Source organism: Acomys minous, assembly GCF_964271855.1.
Source record: "Acomys minous genome assembly, chromosome: 13".
NCBI lineage: Eukaryota > Metazoa > Chordata > Mammalia > Rodentia > Muridae > Acomys > Acomys minous.
The window spans coordinates 40173209-40189430 of NC_140495.1; the positions used below are offsets into that span (position 1 = coordinate 40173209).

At 39.5% G+C, this 16222-nt stretch overlaps 1 long non-coding RNA gene across 1 annotated transcript in view; it reads right to left on the reverse strand.

Annotated features, from left to right (window-relative positions):
* Positions 1-8766: 8766 nt before the first annotated feature.
* LOC311580604 overlaps positions 8767-16222 on the reverse strand; it is a 35757-nt gene continuing 28301 nt past the window's right edge. The window contains exons 2-3 of the long non-coding RNA XR_014773528.1: positions 14317-14412; positions 8767-8813 (exon numbers count right to left, since the gene is read on the reverse strand). This is a non-coding gene — a long non-coding RNA (uncharacterized lncRNA). The remainder of the gene's footprint in view (positions 8814-14316; positions 14413-16222) is intronic.

Sequence of the window (16222 nt, forward strand, 5' to 3'; positions counted from 1 at the left end):
GATAAGAAGCAATGGGAGTGAATGCGATCATGAAATATGAAGATGTCAGATTCCAAGATGGCAGAGCCTATCACGCACTGTTATCTGATCTACCATACAGAGACCAGGGACCTGACGGGGAGCCACAGACTGTAAGAACTGGAGAACACAAGGTGAGTGGGATACCAGGCAGTGCAGACCACAGATGGGCCTGGCCCCAGGTCAATCAACAGCCCATGGAGGACAGGAGCCCACTCCCCAGACTCTGGACTGGAACCAATCCCATCCGGCTCTATAACCCAAATTTGACATATGGGACAGTGAAACACTGGAGCTCCTGGCCTAAGAAAATCTCATGGAAACAGGTAGATTTGTCCTCAGAACCCCCTACCTAGCCTGCACCAGTTCACAGATATCTATCCCCAGGAGCCATAAGGAAGCCCAGGTGGCTGTGAACATGTTACCCAGCCAGAGCAGTGTGGTATGAATGCAACCAGACAGGGATGTAGGTATCAGTGACAGCAGACCCTGCCTGTACAATTGGGCAGATAAAACCCAGCCTAGCCAGTCTCCACGACCTGGCAGGGTCTCCCATCCTCTTGGGAGAAGCTGGACAGCCCTGAGTGGGTCAGGACAGAAAACAAGACAGGGGCCCCAATGCAACTGGACCGAATTGCCAAAGCTATGCTCTCTAAACAGTCCAGGCATGAACCTATCTACCAGACACAGGAGTCCATGCTTGCATAATTGGACAGATAAAACCCAGCCTAGCCAGTCTCCACAGCCCAGTACGGTCTCTCATGCTCTTAGGAGAAGCTGTACAGTCCTGAGAGGTCAGGACAGAAAACTAAACAGCAGCCCCAAAGCAGCTGGACTGAATAGCCACACTTGCACTATTTAAAGAGGCCTGGGCAGGAACCTAATTGCTGGCTCCAGCAGTCTATGCCTGCACATTTGGGCAGATAAAACCCGGCCTAGCTAGTCTCCACAGCACAGTCCGGCAAGCTCTTGGGAAAGACTGGACAGCCCTGAGGGGTCAGGGAAGAAAACTAAACAGTGGCCACAATTCAGCAGGACTGAACCACCTCAGTAGTGCGATCAGCACAGGACCAGGCAGAAACCTACCTCTGCTGATCCAGTGGGGAGCTTAAGGTGTAGAGCAAAGTCTCTTGGAGGGTAAATCAGGTCACCTGCCTATTCCATGGAAGAATTTCCTGTTCCCCACAGGCACTGGAACTCAACCTATAATCACTCACCAACTATCCACTCTCAACTACCAGGGAAGGACACCAGAAGCTACAACCCAACATAAGAGACAACAAGATGACTAAAGGCCAACATAAGAACACAAACAACAAAACCAAAACAAGTTGGCATCTCCAAATCCCAGCTATCCCAAGAAAGCAACCCTGAGAACTCAAAAACAATTAAAATACAAGAAAATGACATCAAATCCTTAGTAATGAAGATGATAATGGAAGAAATTAATAAAATTCATAAACAAATGCAGGAGGATGCAGTCAAACAAGTGGAAGACACAAAGGAGGCCTATAGAGAGGCACTGGAAGAAATTCAGGAAAATACAAAGCAAATGAAGGAAATTAATGAAACAGTTCAAGATCTGAAAGAAGCAATGGACAAAAATCATGAATATACAAACAATCAGATGAAGGAAATCAATAAAAAGAAGTTCAGGATCTGAAGATGAAAATGGAAACAACAATAAAGGCACAGATAGAAAAAAGACAGGAACGAGAGGAATTAGAGAAGAAAGCAAGCAACATAGAGGTGAGCTTCTCAAACAGAATCCAAGAAATGGAGGAATGAATCTTGAGACTAGAAGACATAATCATAGAACTCAAAGCAACCATCAAAGAAAAGGTTAAATCTGAAAAATTCCTGAAACAAAACATCCAAGAAATCAAGGACATCATGAAAAGACAAAACCTGAGGAAAATAGGCATTGAGGAAAGAGAAGATGCCTGACTCCAAGGCCCAGAAAATATCTTCAACAAAATCATAGAAGAAAATTTCCCCAATTTAAAGAAGGAGATGCATATAAACATACAAGAGCCCTAAAGAGCACCAAATAGAATATACCTGAAAAGATATTCTTCCCACCACTTAATAATCAAAATACAAAATATAAAGAACAAATAAAAATATTAAAAGAAGCAAAGGAAAAGGGTCAAGTAACATATAATGGCAAGCCTATCAGACTTACACAGAACTTCTCAGCAGAGACCATAAAAGCCAGAAGGGCCTGGACAGAGGTCCAGCAAGCCCTAAGAGACCACAGATGCCAGGCAAGACTACAATACCCAGCAAAACCATCAATAACCATTGATGGAGAAAACAAGAAATCCCATGAGAAAAACAAATACAAACAGTACCTTTCCAAAAATCCAGCCTTACCGAAGTTACTAGGTGGAAGCCTACAACCCAAAGGGACAAGTTACAACCAAAATTACATGGGAAATAGATAACTATACAGTTGCAAAAAACAACCACATGAACACACTAGTGCAACAAAAATCAAAATCAAGGGACTTAACAGTCACTGGTCATTAATATCTCTCAACATCAATGGCCTCAATTCTCCAATAAAAAGACACAAACTAACTGAATGGATGCATAAACAAGACCCAACATTCCTCTGCATGCAAGAAGCACATTTCAGCCATAAAGATAGATATAACGTCAGGGTAAAAGACTGGAAAAAAATGTATTCCAAGCAAACAGACACAAGAAGCAAACTGATGCAGCCATTTCAGTATCCAATAAAATAGACTTCCAACCAAAATTAGGCAAAAGAGATGAGGAAGGACACTTCATACTCATCAAAAGTAAAGTCAACCAAAGTGACATCATAATCCTAAACATCTACACTCCCAATATAAGGGCACCCACATTTGGAAAAGAACTATTAATAAAGCTTAAACCACACGTCAATCTCCACACATTAATAGTGAGAGACTTCAAAACCCCACTTTCACCAAAGGATGGGTCAGCGAAACAGAATTAAACCAAGAAATGACACTAGCCAATGTCACGAATCAAATGGATCTAAAAGACATCTACAGAACTTTACACCCAAACACAAAGGATTATACCTTCTTCTCAGCACCCCATGAAACCTTCCCCAAAATTGATCATATAGTAGATCACAAAGCAAGCCTCAATAGATTCAAGAAGATTGGAATAATACCTTGTATCCTATAAGATCCCATTGGTCTAAAGCTGGAATTCAGCAACAACAGAAATAATAAAGAGCCTACACACACATGGAAACTAAACAACTCTCTACTTAATGAAAACCAGGTCAGGGAAGAAATACACAAAGAAATGAAGTGCTTCCTGAAACCCAACGAAAATGAAAGAACAACATACCTGAATTTGAAACAATTTGGTAAGAAAGCAGTGTTAAGAGGAAAATTAGTAGTATTATGTGCCATTATAAAGAAATTGGAAACATTTTATGTAAACAACGTAACGGCACAGCAGGAAGCCCTAGAAAAAAAGAAGCAGAAACAACAAATAGGAGTAGACGTCTGAAAATAATCAAACTCTAGGCAGAAATTAGAAACAAAGAGAACAATTCAAAGAATTAAAAAACTAGTAGCTGTTTTTTTTTTAGAAAATCTACAAGATAGACAAACCATTAGCCAAACTAACTAAAAGGCAGCAAGACACTATCCAAATCATCAAAATCAGAAACAAAAAGGGAGAGATAACAATAGACACTGAAGAAATACAAAGAATCATAAGATCCTACTTCAAAGGCATATTTCCCAAAAAATTTGAAAATCTAAGGGGAATGGACAATTTTCTTGATCAATTCCACCTGCCAAAATTGAATCAAGGTCAGATAAACAATTTAAATGTCTTATTTCTCCTACAGAAATAGAAGCAGTCATTAATAGTCTCTCAACCAAAAACAGACCAGGGCCAGATTGTTTCAGTGCAAAATTCTACCAGAACTTCAAATAAGAGCTAATACTGATACTCTTCAAGCTAATCCAGAAGATAAAATGGATGAAACATTGTCAAATTCATTCTATGATGCCTCAGTCACATTGATACCTAAACTTTACAAAGACCCAACAAAGAAAGAGAATTTCAGACTAAATCCCCTTTGAACATTGATGCCAAAATAAGCAATAAAATACTCACAAAGTGGATACAGGAACATATTAAAAATAACATTCACCATGACTAGGTAGGCTTCATTCCAGGCATGCAGTAATGGTTTAATATATGGAAATCCATCAATATAATCCACCATATAAACAAACTGAAAGAAAAAAACCACATGATCATCTCCTTAGTTGCAGAAAAGGTATTTGACAAAACCCAACACCCATTCATGTTTAACGTTTTGGAGAGATCAGGGATATAAGGAACATACCTAAACATAAGAAAGGCTATATACAGCAAGCTATTACCCAACATCAAATTAAATGGAGAGATACTCAAGGAAATTCCTTTAAAATTGGGGACATCTACTTTCTCAATATCTTTTCAATATAGTTCTTGAAGTTCTAACCAGAGCAATAAGACAAAAGGAGATCAAGGGGATCCAAATGGGAAAGGAGGAAGTCAAATTATCCCTATTTGCAGATGATATGATAGTGTATATAAGTGACCCTCAAATTTACAGCAGAGAACTCCTACAGCTGATAAACATCATCAGCAAGTTGGCTGGATACAAAATTAACTCAATATCAGTAGCCTTCCTATATACAAAAGACAATCATTCAGAGGAAGAAATTAGGTAAACTACACCCTTCATGATAGCCACAAGCAATATAAAATATCTAGGAGTAACTCTAACCAAGCAAGTGAAGGATTTGTATGGAAAAAAACTTCAAATCTCTGAAGAAGAAGATTGAAGAAGATATCAGAAGATGGAATGGTTTCCCTTGTTCATGGATCATGAAAGTTAACATAGTAAAAATGGCTATCTTACCAAAAGCAATTTACAGATTCAATGCAATCCCTATAAAAATACCTCCACAATTTTTAAAGACATTGAAAGATCAATTCTCAACTTCATATGGAAAAACAAAAAACCCAGCATATCTAAAACAATCCTGTATAATAAGAGGTCCTCCAGAGGAATCCCCATACCTGATCTCAAGCTGTACTATAGAGCAACAGCAATTAAAACATCATGGTACTAGCATAGCAATAGACTGGTTGATCAATGGAATCAAATCGAAGACCCAGAAATAAATCCACACACATATGGTCACTTGAATTTTGACAACGAAGCCAAATCTATTCAATGGAAAAAGGATAGCATCTTCAACAAATGGTGCTGGTCTAACTGGATGTCTACATGTAGAGAAATGCAATTAGGCCCATATTTATCACCATGCACAAAACTCAAGTCCAAGTGGATTAAAGACCTCAACTTAAAACCAGAGACACTAAATCAGTGAAAAGAAAAAAATGGGAAGAACCTGGAACACAAAATACCAACAGCCCAGGCTTTAAGGTCAAAAATTAATAAATGGGACCTCATGAGGCTGAGAAGCTTCTGTAAAGCAAGAGACACAGAACAAAGCAACATCCTAAAGACTGGGAAAAGATCTTTACCAACTCTACATCTGACAAAGGGCTAATATCCAAAATATATAAAGAACTCAAAAAATTAAACACAAATAACCCAATTAAGAAATGGGACTCAGAACTAAACAGAATTCTCAACAGAGGAATATCGAATGGCTGAGAAACACTTAAAGAAATGCTCAATGTCCTTAGTCATCAGAGAAATGCAAATCAAAACAACTTTGAGATTCCATCTTACACCCATCAGAATGGCTAAGATCAAAAACTCAAGTGATAACACATGGTGGAGAGAGAGGAACACTTCTTCATTGCTGGTGGGAATGCAAACTTGTACAGCCACTTTGGAAATCTATCTGGAACTTTCTCAGAAAACTGGGAACAAGGCTTCCTCAAGACCCAGCTATTCCACTCCTTGGAATATATCCAGAAGATGCTCCACCACACAACAAGGATATATGCTCAACCATGTTTATAGCCTTATTCATAACAACAATAACCTGGAAAGAACCTAAATGTCCTTCAGTCGAAAAATGGATAAAGAAACCATGGGGTTACTACTCAGCTATTAAAAACAAGGAAATCCCAAAATATGTCAACAAGTGGATGGAACTATAAATGATCATATTTAGTGTGTTAACCCAGATCCAGAAAGACTCACATAGTATATACTCACTTATAATTGGGGCACTAGCCCAAAAGGGATGTCCCATGAAAGTCTTCACTAAGCAAGAGATTGGGATAGATGTAAGAACATCCTCTTGGGACTCTAGGTGAGAGAAGTATAGGAGAATGGGGAAATAGAAAGATCCAGAGGGTCCTAGAAACCTACAAGAAGAACATCATGATGGGAAGATCTGGACACAGGTGTTCTACTCAAACTACTGCACCAACCAAGGAGAATACATGCAGTAAACATTGAACTCCTACTCAGATCTAACCAATGGACTGGACATTCTCCACAGATGTGTGGAGAGCAGGGACTGACTCTGACATGAACTCTGGTGCCCTATATTTGACCACTTCCCCCTTGGTGGGGAGGCCTGGTGGCACTCAAAGGAAGAATAAGCAGGCTACCAAGATGAGACTTGATAGCCTGTGAACATATGGTGGGGGAGGAAGTCCCCCTTGGTTATAGACCCAGGGGAGGAAAATAGGGTGAAATCAGGAGATGGAGGAATGGGTGAATACAAGTGAAGGGAAAACAATTTAGTTGTAATCTGAATAAATTAATTAAATAAAAAAGTTAGCATAAAAAATATGAAAATGCCATAATGAAACCTATCATTTTGTACAATGACTACACATAAAGGAAAACAGAAACTTTCTAGCACCACTTATTTTTCTTCTTTAAACATCTTCTTTAAGAATTCTATGCATGTATCAACTCACCTTCCAATTCCTCCGTGGTTTGCCTCCACTGCGGTCCTTTCTTAAGACTTCTTCCCATCTGTGCTATCCTGACATGTATGGGTGCAGGGCCATAACCTAGAGCATGGGCAATCCAACAAGGATCACTTCCTTAGACAAAACTTATTCTCCTTACCCCAGGATCCATCAACCATCAAAGCTCCTCAAAGGTAGGGTGGGGCTCTGTGACCCCTGTCAAATCTATACTAGCAACAGTCTATGTCATTGCTCCAATTAAGTAGCTACTTAGAATTTTTAGTATTTCTTTATTTTATTTTGTATGAGTATGCCTAAATGTGTCTGCACTGTATGCATACTAGGGCCCAAGGGGGTCAGAGGAGGTAGTAGTTTCTTGTAACTGAAGTTACAAATGGTTGTAAGCTGCCACATAGGTGCTGGGAAAGGAATCAAACTCTGCAAAAGCAGCAAGTACTTTCAACTGCTCTGCATGTGTTATTTAACATTTTTTTTTTACTGCCAGAAAAAAATAAATATTCTAAGCAAGTGTCAAATATGAGGACTAGAAGCTGTGGGGCATCATTTTTAAATGCATAACAAAAAGCATGGTCTCTCCTGTTGTTGAGGGTCAGTTTTAGATTGGAATCAGTTCTGTAAGAAGCTCTATTCTGAAATTTGAGGCATAATCTTGATAGACAGGATCTTTTAGTCAGGGAGTGCAATCTTTGCATATTTCTATGAAAGATGCCTGCTAGTGTCATAAGAAAGATGTCAGCACACCCACCAAGCAGATACCTCTTCCTTAGGCCAGGCATGACACCCACTTCCCCAGGCCTAAAACATTTACTACTACAATTTACCTATCAAGTATAGGAACAATCCACCAGGAAGAGAGCTGTCAGGTGTCCTGGGGTTAATTGAAGATAGCTCTCTGGTCTTCTCATATTTAAAAAAGCATAATAATTTTGGAAATATGCATGAAAGGAATGGGTCAGTAAGAGATAGTTAAAAAGACAGGCAACCTCAGTTTTGAGACCTAGTCTATCACAACAAAATATCACCTTTCTCAATTTTCTATTTTTAGTTGTCTCTTAGAAATAGAAATTTGCTTATTTCTTATAATCGTCTTTTTCTACTTATAATAAATTTTTCTTCTACACAGGTTGCACTGTATCATAAGATTATTACAGTTTTCCATATGCTTTCTGCAAAGTTTATAAACACATTTCGAACTTAGGCCAAGAATCATACTTTTAAATAGCCTTAATTTAATGTTGTCTAAGGACACTGCATAGTGCATTAATAGGTATGGAAAACATAAAGAAGCAATTACCCACCGTAACAACACAATAGTAGCCTATTGCTGAAGATGCCACATGTCACCAGGGTCCACTTCTTCCTTTTGGGTCATCCAGTGACACAGCCTTTTTAGTGGCATGGCTCTTCCAGTGATACAGCTCTTTATTGGGCAGAGGAGGAGGGAGGAGGTGGGATAAAGGTTATATAAACCTTGGGGAGGTGGTTAGGGTTTTGAAGTGAGTAACCATCATTGGCTGGGACTGGGGTTCTTGGAATGCTTCGTGTGCATAGAGAGAAATTCTAGGTGCTAAGCTACATGACCTCCTTGAGCATTGCAGAGGTGGGGGGTGTCAAAAGACAATGTGCAGAGCAGCATGCAGGCACAGAACAGGGAGGAAGAGATCCTTACTCCTTTGGGCCTCAAGATTGAGGTTTTGGGGGTTTGGATACATCTTAACCTTACTCTAACATTCATCCAGGCTGGTATCCCAGTCTCACAGTCCATATGCTCTTCAGCTACTTACTTTGGCTGCCAAGTGACTGGCAAACTCCTTCCTGCTGGTTAGCTTTCGTAAAGCCAGAAGGTGCTATGCACACTGGTAGAGGAAAAAGCACATCAATGTTCTAATCCAGTACTGGACCCTGCATGCTATAATACTGACCTACTGGACAAGAAGGACAAACTGATGCACTATTGGCCTGACTGTTAATGGGGTGACCAAGAGCTTTCTGACTGGATTTGAGGACTGATCCACAGGAGGTAATTCATCCCTGGTGCTATAAACTTCCAAAAGCCCCTGGATGGAAAATTAATAGGCTCTAGAGTAGAGCCTACTGTTGTTATTTGGCTAAGTGATTGCTTTATCAGACTGTGTTCTAAATGTTTATGTAAATAGCCACAAAGCTGTCCATGCCTCAACTTTGATCAGAGGAGCTTCTTTTGCATTAAAAAAAAAACAGTTAATGTGAAGACTCATAAGTACTCAATATGCTGAGAATAAAAGACTGATTAATCAGCCCTAAATGAGACATTTACTCTATTTCAGGAAGATTGTCCCTGGCCCTTCTCCCATGAAGGCTTAGGCAAGAAGAGGCAGGCAGAATGTACGAGCTAAAGGATAGGTGGCAGTACTGTGAAATGCTGCCAACTTATGCTGTGACAGGGCTACTTCACTCAAAAACACTCAGCAGTTGAGTTTTACAACAGCTAGCCCATTCACAATTCAAGCATGGATGGGGGAGGAGCTCTCAAGGTCTCACATGTAAATGAAGAGCTATTCATAATTCATAGATCCTGGAGAAAGGAGAATTTTTTTAAGCAGGGTCAAATATCCAGCAGAGGGTTGCCCATGCTTCAGTTAATGTCTCCATGTCTACGTGCATATAGGCATCACTTAATGGGTTATTAAAAAGGAAGAGGACATGAAATTGCAGGAGATGGAGATACCATATTTCACTGTGTACATGTATAAAAATCTAAAGGAATATTTATAAAGAAAATATAAAGATCAACTTGTATAAAAGAATCAAAAATAAAGGAAAGAATGTACAAACAACATAGACTTGGATATATAATTATGAGAACACTAATGTCAGTGCGTTAACACACAATAAATATATTTCTCACTAGTGCAAACCTAGGCTTTATGTTATCTCTTTAAAAAACTGTCCTCCTCTGTTGCCTCCTCTGTTGCACTTTCCATTCATCCAGTGGTCTCACTAACATCTGGGTCCAGACAGGAAAGACAAAGAATGAAAACTCCATGAAATAAAAGGGCAGCATCACTTCCATCTTGCTTTCCATTGTAAGACTCAATCCCATAAGTACAGTGAGTTCTTCCTGAAACAAGGCAAGGGTTGCCTGCCTGCACAGCTGCTGCTTACCCAGGAGATATGCTGGCTTTGGTAATTTGGTTGTTGTTATTGTTATTGTTGGAATACAAAATAATGTTTTATCATAACATTTTCATATATATCATTAAACCTAGCTTGTATTTCACCCCCTCATTGTCTTCTCTTGGCCTTCTGCCCATCCCCTAAGGAGGGCAGGGTTATCCATCTCTGCTAGCATCAGCAGCTTAAATTTCAACATTGATGTTAAAATTTTGAACCATTAGTTAAATGAGGGGTTAAAAGTATAAGCTAATAGGGTAGACACGAGATAAGTCCTCAGGGCATGTTTAACTCCTTTCTAGTTGTTTATTTATTTTAAGATGTTCAAAATAAAGAAATATGCTATCTGAGTAGGAATCTCTGAAGATAGTTAAAGTCTTATTTGGGCGAGTGTCTACACTAAATAAAGCCTTTTTTTTTTTCTTATAACTATGTTTTTAATTTATCTACATTGAGCATTTACTATTTTGTTTATTTGTTTTAAATTTATTTATTTATTCACATTGCATCCCAGTTGTAGCCTCCTCCCTCCTCTCCTCTCAGTCCCACCCTCCTTCCTGTGTCCCTGTGTCCCTCACCCCTACCCCTCAGAAAAGGGGAGCCCCTCCCCCACTTAACCATCCCAGCACGTCAAGTCACATCAGGACTGAGTGTATCCTCTACCACATGTGACAAGGCAAGAGAGCACCTCTAAAAGGAAGTGATCAAAAAGCATACAAGAAAGACTGTCAGAAGCAGCCTCCGCTCCCCTCACTAGGGGACCCACCTGAAGACCAAACTGCCCATAGGTGTACTACGGGCATACATATCTGTAGGAGCCTTGATCTAGTTCATACATCGCCCTTGGTTGGTGTTTTAGTCTTGGAAAGCTCCCCTGTGCCCAGGTTAGTTGGTTCTGTTGATCTTCTTGTGGGAGTTTTTGTCCCTCCAGATCCTTCTATCCTTCCTCCCACACTTCCAAAAGGCCCTCTGAGCTCCATCCATTGCTGGGTGAAGCATCTCAGAGGACAGTTGTGCTAGGCTCCTGAGTGTAAATATAGCAGAGTGTCGTTAATAGTGTCAGGGACTGGCACTCTTACATGTTTTTTGCAAGGCATAGTTGGACATTCCCCCAATCTCAGCTCTTTCTTTATCCCTGCATATTTTGTAGGCAGAATGAGATAGGATCGTGAGTAAATGCTTGACACAGGATATTTGCACACGATTGGAAGGCATGTGTGAAGCAGCAGTATGGTTTTCAAATGTATTTTTGGTAAGATACTATCAGCATACTCTACACCTAGCTTGTCTGCTCAGTCACTGGCTCTGGGGACACCAGGCGTTTGGCTGGGTGAGTCAGAGTTTACACAGAACACAGTTACTCAGCTGGGCCTCTATACGGTCTACCATATTTTTTGGACTATAAGATGCACGTGACCATAAAAAGCACCCAATTTTTAGAGCAGTAAAACAAGAAAATCAGTCAAAACAGCAATTGGACCATAAGGTGCATTTTAATATCCCCGCCCAATTTGGGGGAGAAAAAAAAGTGCATCTTATGGTCTGAAAAATACGGTACTTAAGTAGCTGGATGTGTTCTTCCTAGCAGAGTTCCAGCTTTGACACAAGGCCAACTGCTCAGCAATTTCACCCCATCCTTTGTTAGCCTCATTCACTTCCCAACCTCCAATTGTTACAAGGAGTCATGTTCCTATGAAGAAATTCCTTATCTGATGAACCGAACATGGCCCTACTACCCTGCTTTAGAATTGTCCCCACTGTGTTTCCAAAAATAGGTTGTCTTTGAGAATTCTGGAGAGGACAGCACCATGATATACTAAATCATTTCTTAAACATATTTCATGGTAATTTATCCCCCATCTAAGACACTTCGAAACCTATTTCTCTTCTAAACTGTCAGCACAGTACTCTGATCTAGCTGCAAAACTCAAAACCTAGTTGTACCTCTGACATTAAATTAATGAATAATTCAGCAAAATGCTTGCAGAAAGACTCACAGGCATGCCAAGTGAATAACCAAAGAGTGGTTTGAAATGCTTCTGCCTCCTGTAAAACAACTTCCTTCCCATCCCTGCTTCTGCTGCCTCATTTCCTTTTCCCTCTGCCTGGTGTGAGCTTGATTCCCTGTACTAAAATGCTAACATGGCAAGTCTTCTTAATTCCAATACAGGTAATTAATCATTTTATTGACTGTGTATTGGAAACAGAGCATATTAGCTACCTTTTCTTGTGTTGTCATGATAATTACCAGAAAGTATAACAGCAAAAGCCAAGTATGAATAAAACTTGAATTAAAAAATAATTAATATTTTGAGTGGGACCCCTGGGCCCAAATCTACCTATCACAATGTTCTACTTGTAGGTTTCTAGGACCCTCTGGATCCTTCTACTTTGCTATTCTCCCATGCTTCTCTCATCTAGAGGTGGTAAACTTTAAACCCCTACCCAGATCTAGCCAATGGACAGAAAATTCTCCACATTTGAGTGGAGAGTGGGATATGACTTTCACATGAACTCTATTGCCTCATATTTGACCATGTTCCCTGGAGGGGGAGACCTGGTGGCACTCAGAGGAAGGATAGCAGGTTACCAAGAAGAGACTTGATACCTTATGAGCATATACAGGGGGAGGAGGTCCCCCTCAGTCACAGTCATAGGGGAGGGGAGTAAGGGGAAAATGGGAGGGAGGGAAGAATGGGAGGATACAAGGGATGGGATAACCATTGAGGTGTAACAAGACTAAATTAATAAAAAAATTTTAAATATTAATATTATTCAAAATGTAGGAAGAGAATAATGCTTCCAAGCTTTTTAACTTTGTATTTACTCTTTGACAACTTCAGATGGGTATATAATATATTTTGATCCCACTCATTTCCTATTGTATTTTCTTCTACCCACCCTATTTTCAGTGAACCACTTCTAGACAAGTTCCTCTCCAACTTTCATTTCTTCCTTTTTTTTTTTTTTTTTTTTTTTTTGGTATGTATGTTTAGCTAAGGTTGTTGCAATGGATAGGAACTTCTTCACTGGACCATATGCAACTAAACACAAGCCACACCACTGAAAAGGCAGACTTCCCTTTATCCGGAAGCCGTTCATTGCCAATAGCTCCTTGTGGGGATGGGGGAGGAGGGCAGTTACTCCATTCATAATGGAATGTTGCTGAACCCAATCTTGTGAAAGTCTGTGTATGTACACATTGTGATTTCATAAATGCAATAGCTTCATCATGCCCATCTCTTAGCTCTTATAGGATTTCTACCCCCTTCTGGTTATCTGACTGATAATGGCACCTTTGGAGAAATAATCTCTTGTATACTGTATGGAAACATCAGGTGTCCATAAAAAGTGATGTCCTATTAGAGACAGGAAATAGAAGGTGGGAGTTCCAGGATAGAGCATTGAACTCTGGGATAGTGTCCAAGGGATATTTGTCCCAGATTCTGAGGAAGATAGACATATGTTAACTGAGGAGAGGTAACCATCCATGGAGCACACATAGAATACAATAAATTGGCAAAATAAATTATGAGCTAATCAGGGAATAAGCCAAAGCTTATGGCCTAGGCATTTATTAATAAATAATAAAGTCTCAGAGCCATTGTTTTGGGAACTGGTACTTGAGTGAGAAAGCCTGCAGTTACACACCATTAGGTTCATATTTTGGACATGCAGTCCCAAGGTAATGAAGCTGTTTGGGAAGGATTAAAAGGTGTGACCTTATGGGGGCGCTGTCAATGAGAGCGGTGCTTTGAAGAGCCATTATTCCCAGTGCTCCTCTGCCTCCCACTTGTGGTTGCGGATGTAAATTCCCAGCTGCTGCTACCGGGCTTGCTGCAGCTGTAACTCCAACATGACAGACTCTAATCTCTGGAGTCAGCAGCCCAGGAAAACACCGTTTTCATAAGTTGCTTTGGTCATGGTGTTTTATCACTGTTATAGAAAATTAATACACCACTCTACAGAAATGCTCCCTGAGCCTCGAAGGGAGTAACAGATGCCCTGGTTAGTGCTGAGCACACAAGACTCAGCACTTTGACCAGTTAATTATAAGTATCTTCAAGACTTAAAGAAAGAAAGAAAGAAAGAAAGAAAGAAAGAAAGAAAGGCTTTAGAAAGATAACCGTGTTCTCTTACTATATCATTCATAGTAATTCTATCAGTGGCTGAGACAGAAAATATTATCATATTTGATGAGCTTACCAATGAATAAAAGGCTAATAAAATTAACTTCTGGCAACAACAGAGAAAAGGTCCTACGATTCCATATCAGCTGTGGTGGCGTGCACTCTGCAGACTCTGAAATATAGCAAGACAATGTCTTCAGGGGAAATCAGTGCTAGAAGTGGCATAAGAGCATATAAAGTGGGTATAAAATTACATTTAAATCCTGAACAAAAGATTTTTGAGATGAATCACAACAGATGATTCTAAGTCTACATATTTGACACATAAGAACATCTGTTCTATTCTCTGAGTGCCACCATTTACTAAACCTAGCACCATGCCTGGATCAGAATTTAGGGCTACGGCCTACAAAAAGCATTTATTGAAATAATGAATAATAAACACCGTTAAAATAGAAATTACTGAATTGAAAAATTGCATCAATAAATAGTATAAACACAAAAATAGAAAATCAAGAAATAGGGAAATACAAAGACAGAGTCAATATGAACTTTCCAGGAGCCAAAATATGATTTTATAAAATTGAGTTTAATATCCACATAGTTTCCTAGAGAAGTGACTGGCTATTCACATGCCTAGGAAGGCTTTGCCATGGGATGCCTGGATTGGAGAATAGGAATGTCGATGTTTTCCAAGATATTTTAAAAGTCCTGTCTTAGAGGACTTTCACACATCATGATTCCTTGAAAGCTGAGGTTGGAAGATAAAAACTTATAAATGAAATTGAAGTGAGGGTGGGGCATGATAATAAAACCCAGAGATATGATATCCCAATGATTTTCTTGATGCTAAAGTTCAAGGAGGTTTCCATGCGGCTGCTTAACTCATTTGTCTCTGTCCCTCCCAACTGATTTCCCCAGCCAGCTTTTGGCAAAGGTTAATAGTAGAGACTTCACTTGAGGAGACGAATGACCCTTGAAAGTCAGTTTTCTGGGATGTTGGCTCAAAAACAAGCCTTAGCTTTACACAGCTAATGATCTTAGCAAAGATGATGCTTTTCCTGAGCTCCTAGTCATCTGATGTATAATCTTTTTCTTACTCTTTAAAAACATGTATAGATGCATATAATACATATTGATCATATCCACCTGCACTCTCTCCCTTAATCCCTGCTACCCTCTAATATGTCTCTCTTCAGTTTAAGTTATATGTCAGAACATTGCATAGGTATAGGACCATCCACTGGGGCAAACAATCTTGACTAACTGCCGACTTATAAAGGAGCAGCCTAAGCTGGACACAAGTCTTTCCATAACTACCTCTCCATACCACTTGTTTCAAAAGGCAGTAATCTAAAAGATTTTGAAGACTGAAATGATCATCTTTGCAAATGCAAAAGGTTAGCAGATAGATAAAATACTTTTGTGCAGTATTGGGCCCCAGAAGTTAACAAGCTGCAAATAGCAAATGGACCCTCAGTGAACTACATAGAGTAGTCTGTTCTGTGATATTGTCAAGCACAATGGGAAATATAACCTTTCTCTGTGTCAAGGCAAAATGCTGGCCTGGGTTTGGGGATGACTACTGTTTAGGGTATTTACTATATCTGACTGATTCTTGAGATCACAGCTACACTGCGAAGGCAAACCCTGACACCTGTTCAGGAAAATCCACCCTCCCGTTGGCAGAAAGTCTTGTGCACATCTTACCCACAATTATTTGGGAACACAGTTAAAACTATAGAGCATTAAACAGCCTAGCTTACTGTATTAAAACTAGAGGATTTCCTTAGCAGAGGTTATTTTTGCATAATTTGACTCTAGAACTAGTTTTCAGCCGATCTCTTAAGAAATGAAAAAAAAAACATATATACAAAGAGATCACATAAATTAACCCATGAACAATGAATACTTTTTATCTATAAAAATGTCCAGAAAATCCATAAAAGTATAATTATTCTTATGGAGGTAAAGCATAACAG